Source organism: Protopterus annectens, chromosome 10.part0 (genome assembly GCF_019279795.1).
Source record: "Protopterus annectens isolate FY-2018-M chromosome 10.part0, PAN1.0, whole genome shotgun sequence".
Taxonomy (NCBI): Eukaryota; Metazoa; Chordata; order Ceratodontiformes; family Protopteridae; genus Protopterus; species Protopterus annectens.
In genome coordinates this window covers 585,808,949-585,826,463 of record NC_056744.1, presented here as the reverse complement: position 1 = coordinate 585,826,463, position 17,515 = coordinate 585,808,949, and positions in this window count along the sequence as shown.

The window sequence follows — 17,515 nt, the reverse complement described above, 5'->3', positions numbered from 1 at the left end:
CAATCCAGGAATAAGCTGCAGGGATGTGCACGAGCGCTCCTGCACTATTCCTGCACAGACACAGCTTCTGTATGCAAATTACCCCATTTGCAGATGAAAACCATGCAAATGAGGTGAATGTGCGATCCAGGAAGCTGGCAGCCAGCTGTGCAGGACTAGTGCAGTGTGCAGAAATGTACTCGGTTAGTAACTGAGTACATTTTTGCAAATTACAAAATGGAGCCGTGACAACTCCAAATAAAGGGTGTATATTATGTGGAAACAATGCCAATAGCCAACTATATGGCAATTGACATGGAAAACAGTTGAAAAAAATAAAAAAAAAAAACTTTTATTTTTTAGCCAATTTCGGCTGTTTAAACGTAGGGTAGTGACGTGCAAATGAGATCGGGCCGAAAATAAAAAAAAATAACCTGAAATAAGCATTCTAACCAAAATCACTATTTTGCCATTATACTCAATGGCAGGCAGAAGACAACATGGCCTGTGAATAGTGATTGCTAAGGGGAAGGCTCAGTGTGGGACCTGTAACTATGCATTAACAGTTAATCCTATGCAAATGAGTGGAATGATACTGAATTCCAGATTTCCCCTCAATGCTAGCCAGTACCCAACAGTATAAGTGCAGGAATAGCATGGTTGAAGCCTAAGAGTTAGCTGACATCATAGGGGGTGTGTGTGTCAGGCATACTGTATGAGTACTGGAGACCTATAGCTCGGGTTCGTCCTTAGCTTAGCCGAGCTAAGCAAGGAAGTGTGTCTGAGGCTGCCTAGCACTCTTTACATTGCCTAAGTGGGTGTGTGTGCCATGCACAGTGTTTTAAAAGAAAAAAAATTAAAGCAGGAAATAGCAGCAATGTGTATATTTGAGCACTGTGTTTGCATGGCAAACCCCCAGGCTTAAACAGGAAGGCAATGGGAAAGGACAACAGCAGTAGGAAGGTAATCAAGGAGAACTAGCATAGCTGGCAAGTGAAATGTATCAGAATCAACCAATTATACAGGCAGCAACCCAGCCCAGCCCAGAACACTATTATAAACTATGCAAACACCTTTCCCTCTTTTTTTTCCCTCATACTCTAAATGACCGGTGTATACAAGCGGGGAAATTTTAACAAACAAAAACAACAAAATGATAAGTGCTGCAGCAACTATCATGCATCAACATGTGGAAGAGGCTGAGGGTGGTGAGGATGAGAATGCTGTCGACCAATCCACAATGAGGAGATGGAGAAGAGTGTACAGACCCAGGGTAACCTACCTTGGGCTACATGAGCTGGAGATAGTGGAGCACTATAGAGTGGACAGGGACCTCCTACAGCAAATTGTTGAGCTGTGCCGGCCATGCCTGACACACAGAACTAACAGAGGGGAACCCATCCCAGTGGATACCAAGGTATGTGTAGGCCTAAGAATACTAGCCACAGGTACCTTCCAAAGGACAACTGGAGATATGATGGGGATTTCAAAGGCATCAGCATCCACCTTTTCCTGGATGCCATCTCAGCACATGCTGATGAGCACGTATATTTTCTCAACACCCGTGAGGCATTGGCCAGCAATATGCATCTCTTCTACCAAATAGTAGAATATCCTGAGGTAGTGGGTGCTATAGACTGCATGCACATATGCATCAAAGCACCACCTGGTGAGTAGGGTAAGGTCTACATCAGCCGCAAGGGCTCCCCTCCATCAACTGCCAGGTCGTGTGTGATGCCCAAGGCATTACAATGAATGTGTGTGCTGGCTGCCCTGGAAGCTATCACAACTCCCACATCTGGCATCTGACACAGCTGTACCAGAGATTTGCCAATGGGGACATCCCTTATGGTCACCTAGTGGGGCATGCTGGTTACGCACGACAGCCATGGCTGATGACACCCATCAGAAATGCACACACACTCGAACAAGAACTCCATAATGAGGCACACACACAGACCAGAATTATAATAGAGCATGTGTTTGGGATGCTCAAGTAACAGTTCCTGTGCCTGGACACATCCAGTGGAGCCCTGCAGTACTCACCAGCTACATGTACTCAGATTGTCATCGTATGTGCCATGCTACACAATATGATCCTGTGGAAACAGCTGCAGCAGGAACAGCATGGGGCAGGGCCACAAAGCCCCCCACCATTGCCAAGGCCTGCACAGGCACAGAGTGACTCAGAGAAGGAACAACCTGAGCTTACCACAATAGGCAGAAGGAGGTGTGTCCAGTATGCCCTGGCCTTGGCAAAGAGGCAATGCATACACATACACTGACACAGTAGGGACCAAGGGAATGACATCTCTCTCTGACTTGTAGATATAGTAAAAGGGATGCCAAACATGACACTTCCTGTGCTAAACCATGTATAGGGAGTGCACTATGTGCATCCGACATAGGCAGCCCTCCAGCACCATCCTCAGTAATGGCACAGCCACAAGGTAAGTGACTCTTCCTACCAACTGCCGAATGGAGTAGTATGTGCTGTTACTTGTAACTATGGTATGGATTTGAGCATGCAAAGGAACCGGGTGGCTGAATGGGATGCCAGCAGATAGTAGACACCTATAGTGGCAGCATGTGATCTGTAACAAATACTGGTGTCACCATAGTAGCCAGTACTACACATGGTGAAAAAAAAACACTGCAGGGAATGTGCTGGGTCACATGTGTGCCCATATGACACACACATGCCAGTCAGCGAGGCTCACATACCCAACAACAGTCTCAGCCAGCAGGACAGGTGTAGATAAACACAAACAAAGGCTGTGCTAATGCCTCTGATTGATGGCTATAGGTTACCTCACCCCCAGGCCTACACAGACAGACTACAACAGGTCAGGCAGTGGGATGTTAGTTCTGAAGGGTAAGAAGTCAGAAACTGAAATGTAGGTCAATCAAACCTAAGATCTGTAGTACACTGATATGCCTCTAGTCAGCATGATAGGTTAGAATACAGAATAAAATGGAGCACCTGCCATACCAGTACAGTCATGGCAAATGTGTACAAGTGTCAGGTGTACCCCCTCAATCCTATATAGAAATGTAGTAACACTCAGGTGTGCCCTCCCCGATCTGATGTAGAAATGTAGTAACTTTCAGATGTGCCCCCCCAATCCCATGTAGAAATGTAGTAACAGTCAGGAGTGCCCCCCCATTCCTATGTAGACATGTAGTAACACACAGGTGTGCCCCCAATCCTATTTAGAAATGTAGTAACAGTCAGGTGTGCCCCCCATTCCTATGTAGACACATAATAACACACAGGTGTGGTCCCCCCCAAATCCTATGTCAAAATGTAGTAACAGTCAGGTGTACTCCGCATTCCTATGTAGACACGTAGTAACACACAGGTGAACCCCCAATCTTATGTAGAAATGTAGTAACATGTATGTGCAGGTATAATAACAGTAGAGCACAGATTACCTGAACTGGCCAAGGTAGTAGGATAGATTGTACCATGTGTACAATATGCAGGTCCGCATGTGTTAGGTTGGTGTTTGTTGTATACTGTGTGAAAGTGGCCAGTATGTATGCATGGTGAGGTTTGTCCTGGTGGCCATTGCCCAGTCCTGCTGATGGCAGGGCCAAGTCCTCAGAACTGCAGTGCCAAACACAATGCTTCCCAGTATAACACATTCTAGTAGTAAGGCATTGTAAATGTTTGGAAGTAATATGTGTCACCATCTGAAAGATGGACATGGCATGACTGTCGGCCCAGATATACAAACAGTACACAGGGGGAAGTACCCCAGACATATAGTGTATAATATGTAACTGTCAAATGGACACACCCTTGGAATTGTACATACAGGTTTGCAGCACATTATCTGGGCTTGTAGTAGGGAATACCGATGTCATCTGGTCAAACACTAGCAGACCACAAAGGTCATAGGAATGATGTATTGAGAAACAGCTAATGTCCCTGCACAAGCCAGCATAAGTGGAATGCCCCATGCATATCTGTCAGTCAAATGCAAGTAGTGTCCATAGCACACATTCACCCAGCTCACCCAACCACCACCTACAGGTACCTCTCCGGTCATATCCCTGGTGTTGTGAATGAGTACAATATGACCCACCCACCTGTGTATGGCAATAGCAAAAGAATGAAGCATGCAGAGCAGTTGTCCCATGCAGGTGTGGCCCTAGCTGTAACCAGCACCATGCCAGCATCCACACCACTGGATCAATACTGACAGAAAGTATTGGCATGAACACCTAGCACACCTACCCTATCACCCCAGGAGAATATACTGTATTGCAGTCTGGGACTGTAGGACTGACATAATGCAATGGGCTGCTACAGCTGTCCTGCATCACTACCAAATGGCCTACAGTCCTCTGCCAAAGGCCTATGTCTCACCCATACAGTCAGTGTATGTTATTTCATGGACTTCCAAAAAATAACAACATAACTCTGTCCACAGAACCCATATGCAAGGCCATGTGGACAAATTACAGTAACATATCCACCATGTCCTACTGCATGAAGTGTGGATCAACAGCTATTTACTGCTGTGATGAGGTGATAATTATAGGGAAAATATCAGAGAATGTTCGCATAATGTATGGACAATGATAGAATAATGGGGGGTAGGGGTGGGAGCATGGGAGGCATGGAGTGTGTGAAGTCCAAAACTCAGCCATGTGCACATACTATCCCTGGCTGCAAACACAGGAATGGGTGGCTACAAACATGCTCGTAAACCATAATGTGTAGGGGTAATGTCCAGAATTATGACCCCTGCCTCTGGGTAACCTGTGTGAATCTGTACAGCTGTAAGGTATTGCCACAGCAAGATATGGCCATACTATCACGTTGATAGATGTACAAGTATGGGATCCTCTGCCACCACTGTACCAAGGTGCTGAACCAGTTACACAGACCCAGTAGCAAGTGTCTGCAGCTCCCCCTCCAGAATGGCATGAGTGTGCAAGAATATGTAGGCGTTTGACCACAATACTGGACACAGCTGCATTCACCCTGTGTTTCCCAGGACATCACTGCAAGCAAATATGTCTACCTGACAGTACTTGATGACATAAAACATCACAGTGTATAACAGTACACATGACTGAATATTTCTACTAACACTAGGACAATGTTGCAGAAGTAGCACAGACACAACTACCTACAGTAACCCACTATCCTTTGTCCACTTTGAGCCCATATTGTCAACTTATCTACAGATAACCTGCAGAAGCAGTTTGCTTGCTGTAGGTGTAAAACACAAAGGTCTGCACTGGAGTACAATCTACCTGGAATAGATTCACACATCCAGTACAGAAGGTCATACTGGGCATGCTCCCACACTTAGAGAAATAAAGGCTATGTCAGACAACAAAATACTGAAAGGTTATACTGGGCATGCTCACATACTTGAGAAATGAAGCCCATGTCTGGCAACAACAGTGGACCACACATATCTGACAGTCGCATATGTTAGTGCATGCACTCCTCAATATGCACCAGTCATGCTTTGCACACACATTGGATATGAATACACACATATATCCAAGGACAACACACTATAATATGCCAAAAGTACACATACATAGATGTGTGGAAGAGTGTGACAGTGACAAAGAGCCATCCATCATGAGGCCTGTCCCACCAAGCACACAGCCAATTGGCTAAAACTACATGATGTGCAAATGTCAATCACTGTAGACATTTGCCTCTGGAATCCCTCAGCTTTATATAGTCGGTGGTGCTAGTGCTAACAGTGCAACATGACTGTACAAGTCAGTAGTCATCTAGCAGTTGTATACACGTACCTGTGGAATATAAACCTGTGTGTGCCTGAGTGTGGTGTCTCTGCCTCTAGAGGAATGGGTTATGGCCCATGCACACACACTCCCTCCCATTTGCCCTACTATGGCAAGCCTGTAGATGTCTTCACCTGGAAGTACACCTTTGGGGCGTAATAGCCCATTAATCTCCAGGGCATGTCTTGTGACTGCATAATGCTGTAGTGTGATAACCTAGTTAGGTAGGAGTCCTATTCCCTAGGAGTTCTATTCCCAGACATGGCAAGTGTGTGTGTCTGTGTATGTGTTAGTCTGTGTAGGGAGCAATGCCTTTGAGGCCATTCACAGTGACTACAACCTCCAGTGCCCTTCTTTGACAAGCCTGCTGATGTCATTCACTTTGAAATACACTTTGGGGAAGAAGTAGACCAATAATCTCTGTGGTGTGTCTTACAACTGCATACTGCTGTAGTAAGATAAACTTGTTAGGCAGGAGTTTTATTCCCAGACTTGACAAGTGTGGATGTGTTAGTTTGTTTGTGTAGGGAGCAATGTTTTTGAGGTCATTCACAGTCACTGCAACCTCCAGTACACTTCTTTGGCAAGCCTGCTGATGTCATTCACTTTGAAATACACTTTTGGGGTAGCCAAGTAATCTCCATGGTGCATCCTCAAACTGCATAGTGTTGCAGTGTGATAACCTAGTCAGGTAGGAATTTTATTCCCCGACATGGCAAGTGTGGATGTTTGTGTGTTAATTTGACTGTGTAGGGAGCAATGCTTTTGAGACCATTCACAATGCTTCTGAGGCCATTCACAGGCACTACAAACTCCAGTACCCTTCTTTGGCAAGCCTGCTGATGTCATTCACTTTGAAATACACTGTTGGGGAAGGGGTAGCCCAGTAATTTATGTGGCATGTCCTCTTACAGCGTAATGCTGTAGTGTAATAAACTAGTTAGGTAGGAGTTCTATTCCCAGACATGGCAAGTGTAGATGTTTTCTGTGTTTGTGTGAGTGTTAGTTTGTCTGTGTAGAGAACAATGCTTATAAGGCCATTCACAGTCACTACAACCTCCAGTGCCCTTCTTTAGCAAGCTTGCTGATGTCATTAACTTTGAAATATACCTTTGGGAAAGGGGTAGCCCAGTAATCTCCCTGGTGTGTTCTATAACTGCGTAATGCTGTAATATGATGTACTAGTTAGGTAAACAGATATATTGGGAAAACAGCGACTTCACAGCTGTCATGGTGTAGTGTTTAACTGCTGTGACTATAGTTTACAAGGTCTCGGGTTCAGGTCTTGCAATGGCTGTTTATTTTGTTGCTGGGCAGAACAAGAGGCTGCTGGATACAGAGTGGATAAGGCACTTTTGAGCAGCTTTAAGTGTGCTTGCGCGGGTTTGCATGAAGCTAAGTGATGCTAACGTATGGTTAAACGTATGGGCCCTCACACCGTGTAGGCTTCACTTACCAGTGCTCAAATGTGCTCAGCTGTTACATTGCAGCAATGTTGACACCTGCTAAGCATGGCTCAGCCCTGGTAACCAGTGCTCACATCTCAGTCTGATAACATAGCAGGGTAATGACATCTGTAATAAGTGTATGTAATGCCATGTACAAAACATGCATCTATGTGCCATCATTACAGTAGCAAGGGGTGTGAGTGTCATGTCTGAGACACTAGAGTATATAAGACCTGTACATCAATCTTATCCATGTGACTATGTTACATACAAGGGTAGTAACCCAGGTTATGTCCCATCACACTGGCATGTAGTGTATCATGCAATTACTACTGTTGACATTGCTTTCCCAAGCAAGACTAGATTGCTAAATGTAGTACTGGCAACAAACACCCCTGCATGCATAGCCGGACTCTGAGGCCTCACTGTCATGTCCCTGGTGTGTGAGCTGTGTCACAGTATATAGCCCTTACTGGATAATGATCGGATATGTGGAAAGTAACTATAGACTACTGTCTGTAGAGCACAAGTCAGTGAGGGCTTCCAATATGTAGTAATGGCATACATATTGGTGTCAAATGTCTATCTATCTACTCAGTCATCCTACTGCATAGCTAGTTGCCAAGATGATGTCTGTCAGTCCCTGTACAGATGTGCAGATGTCAGATATCCAGCTTGGATGCGTACAGGCAACCTATGCTTGACTGACACTAACATGTCTGCCCAGCTGTGTTATAACTGGCACAGGTAGGACACAACTGTATGCACCACATGCCATGGGTACCTCCACTACACTACCACAGTCAACAGAACATGACTGGGTACAAGTCTCCATCACAGACAGTAACCATGTGTTGTAATACATGTTGCATGCATGTCAACTGGATCACCTCACTGACTATTTGCAGGAGGCACCCAGAGGATTGGCTGATGCATGTCAATCTCACCCTGAGGGTCACCATAGTGGTGTCTTTTGATAGATTGCCTGCTAGCACATGGCAGGTGACATGACACCACTGTACACACATCCCCTACACTTCCCATCTCTCCATGGACAATAGCCAGGTACACACTTATGACCACTTGCAGCAATGCACCCCAGTACTGAAAATGTGTATGTGTGCATTACTGAGGATATCAGTGTCTGTGTGTTAGTACACCTGTAGTTGGAATACCATGAAGACCTTCACACCCACCGCAACGCCCATTGTCATAGTTAGATGTGGCTGCTGCTGTACCAGACGTTACATGTACCCTGTTATGCTCTTCTCCCTAATGGCTACCTGAGCCTTGCAGAACCAGAACAACAGTGTTGTACCAATGAGTTGATAGGCATGTGATATCCATTGAGTTCTGGCAAGTGTGTGTATGTGTGCATGTGTGCATATATTTGTAGGGTACAGCATTCTGAGGCCACATATTCTTATTACAATACACATTGCCACACAGTATTGCAGATAGTGATGTTGCTGCCTATCATGCCTCACCATACTATGACTGTGGCATGTGCATTAGATGCATATACTTGTAGCACCACTGTTGGGATGGACAATGGGTTGTATCTCAGTTGGGTGTAATGTGTGATGGTGGGTATGTCAGAGTGTCATCACAGGTTCCAATGTGTACAATATCCATAGTGGGGTGTGAGTGCTGTGTACACTGTCATTACACCATGGTACCCCCGGTACATGTCCATGTACCACTGTATGGTGACCACTGTCACCATCAACCATACGGGTAACTGATAACACAATCCATCCCAGTTATGCATGTGCTGTGTGCAGCCTACCTGTAACAAATTGGACACAGTGACAAGTTAGTTAGCACCAATAGGCCCAGGTCTCTTGGATGAGTGTCCGCCTGTTATGTGCCTGTTAATGTGTATATGATGGTATGTCACACTATGTATTGTCCATATACAACCATTACATCCCCCATTACCATACTGTGTATGTCTGGGGATGTTCTGCATGTAACATGTAACCTGGAACACACCTCATCTCAAATGCTATGTAGTGTGTGCAATGAAAGCCACACACATCAGTAGCACTACATACCTAGGTAGGGATCTAGTCCCTGTGTTGCCAAGTAAGACTGTGCATGTATGTGGATGGATCTACATCAGGTTGCTGATTATACATGTCCCAGAGGGTCACCTGTCCATGTGGCTCAGGCAGTAACTGTTATACATACCTGTGACATGTGTTCATCTTTACGCAGGATATGTCACAGCCATGGTGTCATCACAGTGCCATACCCCTTGTGGAATATGACTGCAGACCATCCTCCTGCTGACACATGTACACCTACAACACAAATGGATAACATTATGGAAACCACAATCACTCAGTGTTACTAACAGCTATAATGCATAATGGCTAGACAGCTACACTACCTGACATGTAAGCATTAAACGCTACTGCTGACAACATGTTACACAGCAGTACATTGTTACACTGCAGTACAGTCACCATGTGCATCAGAACCATATTAGCCTGTCCCTGCATCGATGTTATGGATGACAGGGATGTGGCACAGGTATCAACATATGTACATTGTGTGCTGTTGATTTGCCAGAGACCATGGGTAGGCCATGCATTTGACACCATGTGTGTGGGTGAGGGGTGTAATTAGCTGATATGTGGGTGGTGATGTGGTGTGTGTAGGCATGGGGTTGCCCTACGTGTGTTTGTATAGTGTGTGGGTATGCATGCACACAGTTCTGCCATGTGGCTGCCCTATACAGGTGTTTCTTGGACAGCTACAGACCATACTGGCAGGGTGTGCAGTTCACCGCCTCTGGCCACGGACATGCAAACTGTGCCTGCCAGGGGTTCCATGAGCACATCCAGATATAGGCCTCAATGTGCTACTCTCCCCTGATGATGACAGCTGTCCGCTGGAACCAGGTTCCTCCTGGGATTGGCCATGGCCACGTGCATGTGGCCTGCTGTGGTGTGGTGTGGACAGTGGCCCCCCTGCAGTGCTGGGGCTGGTATTGCCAGTACAGGAGTGAATTGGTGTCTCAGCACATCCACGTCGACCGCCAGCTGTTGGTGTTGCTGGCCTCTGTCCACGTGGCCGTTGCCCAACTCCCACCAAATTTTCGAGCATGGACAATCCACGTTCGATTACGCCCACCATCTCACCCAACTTTCTATCCATGACCTTGGTATAATCATGGAGGGCACCTGCAAGTTCATGGAAGTTGTCACTTACAGGTCAGGGAGCAGCCCTCTGCAGCCTCAGGCCCTGTCTTGTGTACAGTTCCATATGTGGCTGCAACCCCATGACAGTCTGAAACATGCACCTGGTGGTACCAGTTGTGGCACTTCTGCCAGGGGGGATGAAGACCAGCGGCCCTCCCATGAGCACCCTGGTACATCTGCCAATGTGGTGCCCTGCTGGACATCCGGCTATGCCTGCTGTGTCCAGACACAGTAGGCATAGATACTACACTCTCCTGAGCACTGCCAACAACCACCAACTCTTCCTCTGCTATGGCCACTGGTGATGGAGTATCTATAGGCACTGTGACTGTGTGCGGGGATGGGGTGGCTAACAGGGGGATGTCAAACAATGATGCAGTTTCGGCCTCTGACAACCCTGCCTGTGCCTCAACAGTCCTATCATCATCTTCAGTGTCTAAATGGACACCAACATCAGATTGCATGCCGGAGGGACCCTGACCGACCTCCCCTCCTGTGGGAGAAAATAAAAAACGCACTTTAAGACCTGTACATCATTGCATAACAGTACACACACACACACACACACACACACACACACACACACACACACACACACACACATGCACACACGCACATCCTACATGCATCAACCCCCCTCCACTCCACCTGATTGCACTTACATACAAAATAACCCCCCCCACACACACACACACACACACACAGACACACCTACAGGTGAGGTTGCACAAACACAGTACACACAGTCCTCCCATTACCCATCTGTCAATATGCATAACATATGGTGCTCAACAGCATGCAGTGCAGCTATAGTAAATCCATGATAGCAACAGTATACATGTGTGTGATGCATGGGCTGTGTTAGTAGGTGATGCCCCTTCCCCTAGAAAAGACTGCAACCATGTACACAATATTTGCTGTGCACCTGTTCTGCACCCTGCAATGTACTGCTCACAATATCTTACAGGTGTAAAAACCATTGCTGAATGTGTATTACTGTGTCAGTTATGTCTGTTGTAATGCTCACAGCCCCTATGTGTTTGTCTGACATATACCTGAGATGATATGTGGACAGGTGTAATTTGTGAATTCCTGATGTCTGATTTACAGATCTCAACATCAGCGGTGTATGTATGTATGACCAATAGAATATTATTACACTGACAACTGTCAAACCGTACTGTGGCTATGGTGAGTGTACACACCCTTATTGATATGATGCACTCTTCCTTGATATGCCATGGGACCACATTACCGCATATGTTAACATTACATGAGCCTGATATGTGACATATGTCCTGTACATTCACATGCAGTGTCTAACAAATGTGTAAGGTGTGCAGATGCTGACTGCAATGCATACACTTTGTGGGTGCATATGTGTGCATGCCCTTATCATGACAGTTTGTTGCACCTATTGTTATGTGTACTACAGCACTCACTATTCCTAGCAGGGGTATACTACCATCAGCCATCTGCATTTGCCAGTATATGGTCAGTCTGCCCTACACATGTCCCTCAATTCTGCATGATTGCAAGGTCTACTCAAGTGCACATCCCTTGTACTTCACACACTGCCATCACTGTTGCTGTGGAGTCAGGATTATGTCTGCTACAGTTCCTGAACCTGACTGAATTATGGGTAGGTGTGTTAGATGTGTGCATGGAATAAACCACAGCCATTACATGACCAGTGTATTGGCAAGCATGAACATAAACCATCCTCACCAGCTACAGGCTGCTGACTTGGTAGTATACCAGATGGACCTACATAAGTGTGTGAGAGATGTGATGTCAATAGCTGCAGCTGTGGCATTGCTACAGGGTGGGTGCAGCATTACAGTACATTAACAGTACAAGTCCACAATACTGCAGCTTATGCACATCTGTTTATTATTACTACGCAGCAACAGACTATATATATGACATCTCACATATGCATGATCTACCCGTACAGATGCGGATGCATACACTACAGTGGTCTTCTGATGTGCTCTGTGGTCTTACCTGCACGGTCCTCAGCCAGTGTGTGGATAGCACCCAACTCCACTATGGCTCTGCTAGTTGTTGTGTGTGTGGGGGTTGGCAGGTGCCAAGAGACTGGCAAGGAGCTCCTCAACACGTGTCGGGGGGATTGATGGCATGCCTCCCCATTGAGAGGTGATCCCCCTGGACTGCAGCAGCATGCTGAAGGGCATTGTGAAGCAGGTCGCTACAGTGATGCTGGACCTGCTCATAAATGCAGTTATGCAGGCCGACATCATTGACCTTGTGGACTAGATCATTCCAAAGGGCAGTCCGCTTCTGCCACTCATGGGCTGTCCTGCCAAAGAGCACCTGGTAGTGCAGTACCAGGTGGTTAACAATGACCTCATTTTCATCCACTGAATACACCGGTAACCGGCCGTGGGACATCTTGCCTGAAAGACATAAAGATGGAAACAGGTCTAAGCAACTCATACAGCAAGGTTGCCATAGTTCTTAATGCACATCTCTGTCCCCCCCGACCATATCTGTGACAACAAACTGTTCACACAAGTCAGTAGGTATGGCTAGAGCTTACCTACCATTGTGACATATATCGTATTGTACAGCGGTTTGTGCTATGTGTTTGTAGCCATGTTCCCTGTGGGGACACTATCATTGCTGGCCTGTTACAGACTATTTCACCTGCATGCCATTGTAAGGGCCACTATGGTTCCATATATGCATGTGGTCTGTTTGCTATGTGATTGCTGCACATCAGTCGTTATGTATTATTGGGGATATCTATGCATGCTGTTGGACATGTTCTGGGATTGTGTGGACCATTAGTACCCACATATGGTCTATAACAGTGACACAATAGCATGTTTAGGGAGCAGTTGCCAGCAGAACTACCTTTTCCTCCTCATCTGGCCATGTTACCAGGCCACATCACATGTGGGACCCACCCTGGGGCCTCCTCATCTACTGACCCAGCAGTACCTTCAGGTGGAACCACCTCAGGGGATGGTGTCCCCCCCGGGGGCACACACACAGGCATGATACTGTCACCCAAGGTCAGTTCAAGGGTCTGTTGCAGAGGGGGCTCTACAGAGACTTGTGGGATGTGCTACAGCACCTTGAGGCCTGCAGTACACAATCACAGGGCCCACATTTTCCTCCTGCTTAGCCTCCAGGCCAGGCATCTTCAGGGCCGTGAAGCTGCTTTTGTGACTAACAATGGGTGGGGGCCTTGTTCCCATTGTTTCCATATGGGGGCTCATGGGGCTTCCACATCGCAGACCACACCCACCATCCAGGGTGTTTACCCACCACGTGTCATATACAACCCCTGTAGGCTGCTCTCTATATCTACCAACCCAACCCACCTCTACAAATATACCTGCTACCCTTCCCCAAATTGCCATTCCCAACTTCACAGACAAGGGCAATGTGGTCCCAACAAGGGGTTCATATGTGACATAACCATCCAAGAGGCACACACTTACAGCTCAATATATCTTTGTGTATAGCTATGTCTGATGTTCCCTCACACATAGCATGCAGCACTGTCATGGAAATTTAGGAGGCATCTATTTATATGGGAGCCCTTCATTTGTTTGATCTTTCAAATGTAAGAAACTCATATGGCCGTTACCATATGAGTGAACATTTGAAAGGCTGACAAATGATAGCGGAGATCCGACTACAGTGCAGGACTGGGAGATTCCCCTTTCCTACACTGTAGTGCGATCTTGGAGTGAGAATATTTAAGTAGCAGGGGTGTAGGGGGGCTTGCTCCCCTGCATAACACAGTTTTACAGTGTTTACAGGTAGGTAAATGGTGCTATTTCAGGATGTTAGTCTTTTGAATGTCGATCATATGGTGTCGGCCATATGAAAGTTGGCATTCTGAGCGGTCGACATTCTGAAGTAGACCCATTTATATACATATGTGTGTGTGTATTTGTATGTATGTAGACATATACACATATATATATATATATATATATATATATGTGTGTGTGTGTAGATATATTTTATGTTGTATATATGTGTTTTTATATATATATATATATATATATATATATATATATATATATATATATATATATATATATATATATATATATATATATATATATATGTATATATATATATATATATATATATATATATATATATATATATACATATATGTCTGTATATCTGTAGACATACATGTGTGTGTATATATATATATATATATATATATATATATATATGGTTCCCCTTCATAATATTGAATTACTGAATGCTCGAAATTCAGTAACTCAAAATTATACAGCTGAACCAACAAAAATCCCAAAACCCACAAGCATGAAAACAAAAAACCCTGAACATACAGAACACGTACACCAAACAACACACACACCATACAACCCACATAACATAAACTACAAGCCCTACACTACAGTACAGAGGGCAAGCCCCCCTGCACCCCCTACTTATATATTCTAACTCCAAGATCGCACTAATACACAAAAAAAAACACACAGACATTTTAAACTACTTCGCACACGCACACACACAAACACATCACACATACATAGACACATCCAACACTCACACTCATACTCCCACCTCCCTACCCTAACCCACATGCACAACTTACAAAACACACACATACACTCACTTACCTTCACTTTCGTAAAACATCCCAACCCACACACTTCCCGTCCTGTAGCTGACATGCATAAGTGCGAATTCGAAAACTTGAATTCGCGCTTATGCAGATTTGCGCTTCTGCATTTTCGACTTTACAGTCTCGAGTTACTGAATTTCGAGCATTCAGTAATTTGGGATTGTGAAGGGGAACTATATAAATATATATATATATATATATATATATATATATATATATATATATATATATATATATATATATATACACACATATACATATCTATATATATGGGGTACATTCAGACATCAGGTCCACAATCTCTAACTCTCCGTTTTGCAGAGCTGCACTGTTCTGACTTGTTACAACACAGATAGGTGCTGCATATGGACACAGCCTAACATTAGGGGGGTATGTATAGGGCCAGATTGCAAGTAAGCCTAATACACACCTACACACCTGTGGCATTTCAGCCTGCTACATTATATGTTAACTTGAGTGTCCTGCAAGTGATGGGCTCTGGAACCCACATGTCCATCATTATGGCATTACATCCACCACCAGCTATATGCCACAGTAATATACATGCTTTCCATTACATACACACTATGATGGCTTACATCTTGTCAGTCAGTGCTGCACTGCATAGTGGATGGATGTGGCCAATTAACCACAGAGACAGACTCTATTCTCCATAGCAGTTGTTCAGCTGAACATCATTACAACACCTGATGGCACATAGAAATCATTCCACATCATCTATCCCATTATTATGGACCACATACTAGAGTCAATTACATGCATATATACTTCTCATACCTGTTCTGTGAATGAGGTTTGTTGTGGATAGTGTCCTTGTAAGGATTTTTTTTTTGTTCTCCTTTGGCTTGGCCTTTAGCCTGCTTTCTTTCTTAGTTTGTTTGATTGTTTCACTTTCACTTTCTTTCACTTATTCTCACTTTCCTCTCTCTCTCTGTCTCTCTGTCTCTGTCTCTCTCTCTCTCTCTCTTTCTCTGTCTCTCTCTCTCTATCTCTCTAGTAAATGGATTGAGCTGCTTTGAATAGATTGCAGCATGGCTTTTGTAAGTGTTGCACATGATCAGGTGATGGCCTCTGCACCAATCAATGTCCTCCACTTGCTACCTGCATGCAGTATGCTTTGTAGTGCTTCCAATTACCACTGTCATAACAACCCACTACTATAAATCCCCACATCATGTGGGTGTGTTCCCTTTACCTTTCCTGTATGTTGAACATCCTTCCTGTGTGTGGGCAGCAGTGTTACAGACAGCAGGTAGCAATACCTCTTACCAGCGAACTACAGACAGAGTGTGAGTAGTGTTGTATGCATTGTATAACACCAGAGTTAGAGGGTTTGTGTGTACATACTAGTTTAACATAGAATGCAGTCTGTCTGCATAGTTCTCAACTGTGGGCCTATCTACTTGATGGCTAGAGGTGTGCCTGTTATGTTTTGTCTGTCCACCACACAGGTCTTGTGTCAGATATATCACTGGCAGTGTGTGTGTGTTGAGTGCTATCACTACATGGCTACATCCATTTGTGTTTCTGACTTCATATTCCTGACTAATGGTGTGTTGCAGACTATCCTGTAACACCAGCAACTTGCTCAGTGTGTGACAACACTATTTCACATATGGGCCTGTGTTCTGGCTTCTGTCCTCCACCTACATACCAGGCTTTGTCCATATGACCTGCAGTCAGGAGTTGTTATGTAGCGGTCTGTGATTATGTCATGCTGCCATTTCTGCCATAATTCCAGTGCTATTGTGGCCCCCACAAATATTGTGGAGTTGGGTCCATATATATGTTGGCTTCATCTGTACAATACATGTGTGCAGTTCTGCAGTCCAGAGGTCAGTGTATGTAACAGTGGTATATGCCTCTGTAAGTCAGTCTTTGGAGAGGGGGTGCACCATAGATATTCTAGGCTGTTACAACATATGAGGGATATCAGGAGTAAGCTGCCTTAAGGTATATGGATGTACATTACCATATATTTCAACTTGGGAAAATGCTGGCCTACTACTTCCTGCCATACAGACTGTTCTGTTTGTCAGTGTGATTGTGATGGTTTTAGTTATGCCTTGTTATAAACGAAATACGGATCTCTGAAGCCGCTAAAGAGCCAGTAGTTAAAACTTGGAAATAATGACAGGAAATAAAACTTCCAGCTCTCCACGTTACTTAAAAACTTCTTAAATTTATTTAATGAGACAGACAAAAGGTTAGCGCTTTCACGTATACTACTATACGCTTCTTCAGACAATTTGATATAAAAAGCAGCTGCTTATTTATAGGGAGGCATAGCCCAAGATAATCCAGTAGAATTAAACAATTAATCAATTAGAAAAACAATTAAGAAGGATTTAGACATTGTAACTCATTCTAAAGAAAATGCTCTTAAAGGTATAATACTAAATACAATGTAAGGCATTCGTACAGCCTAA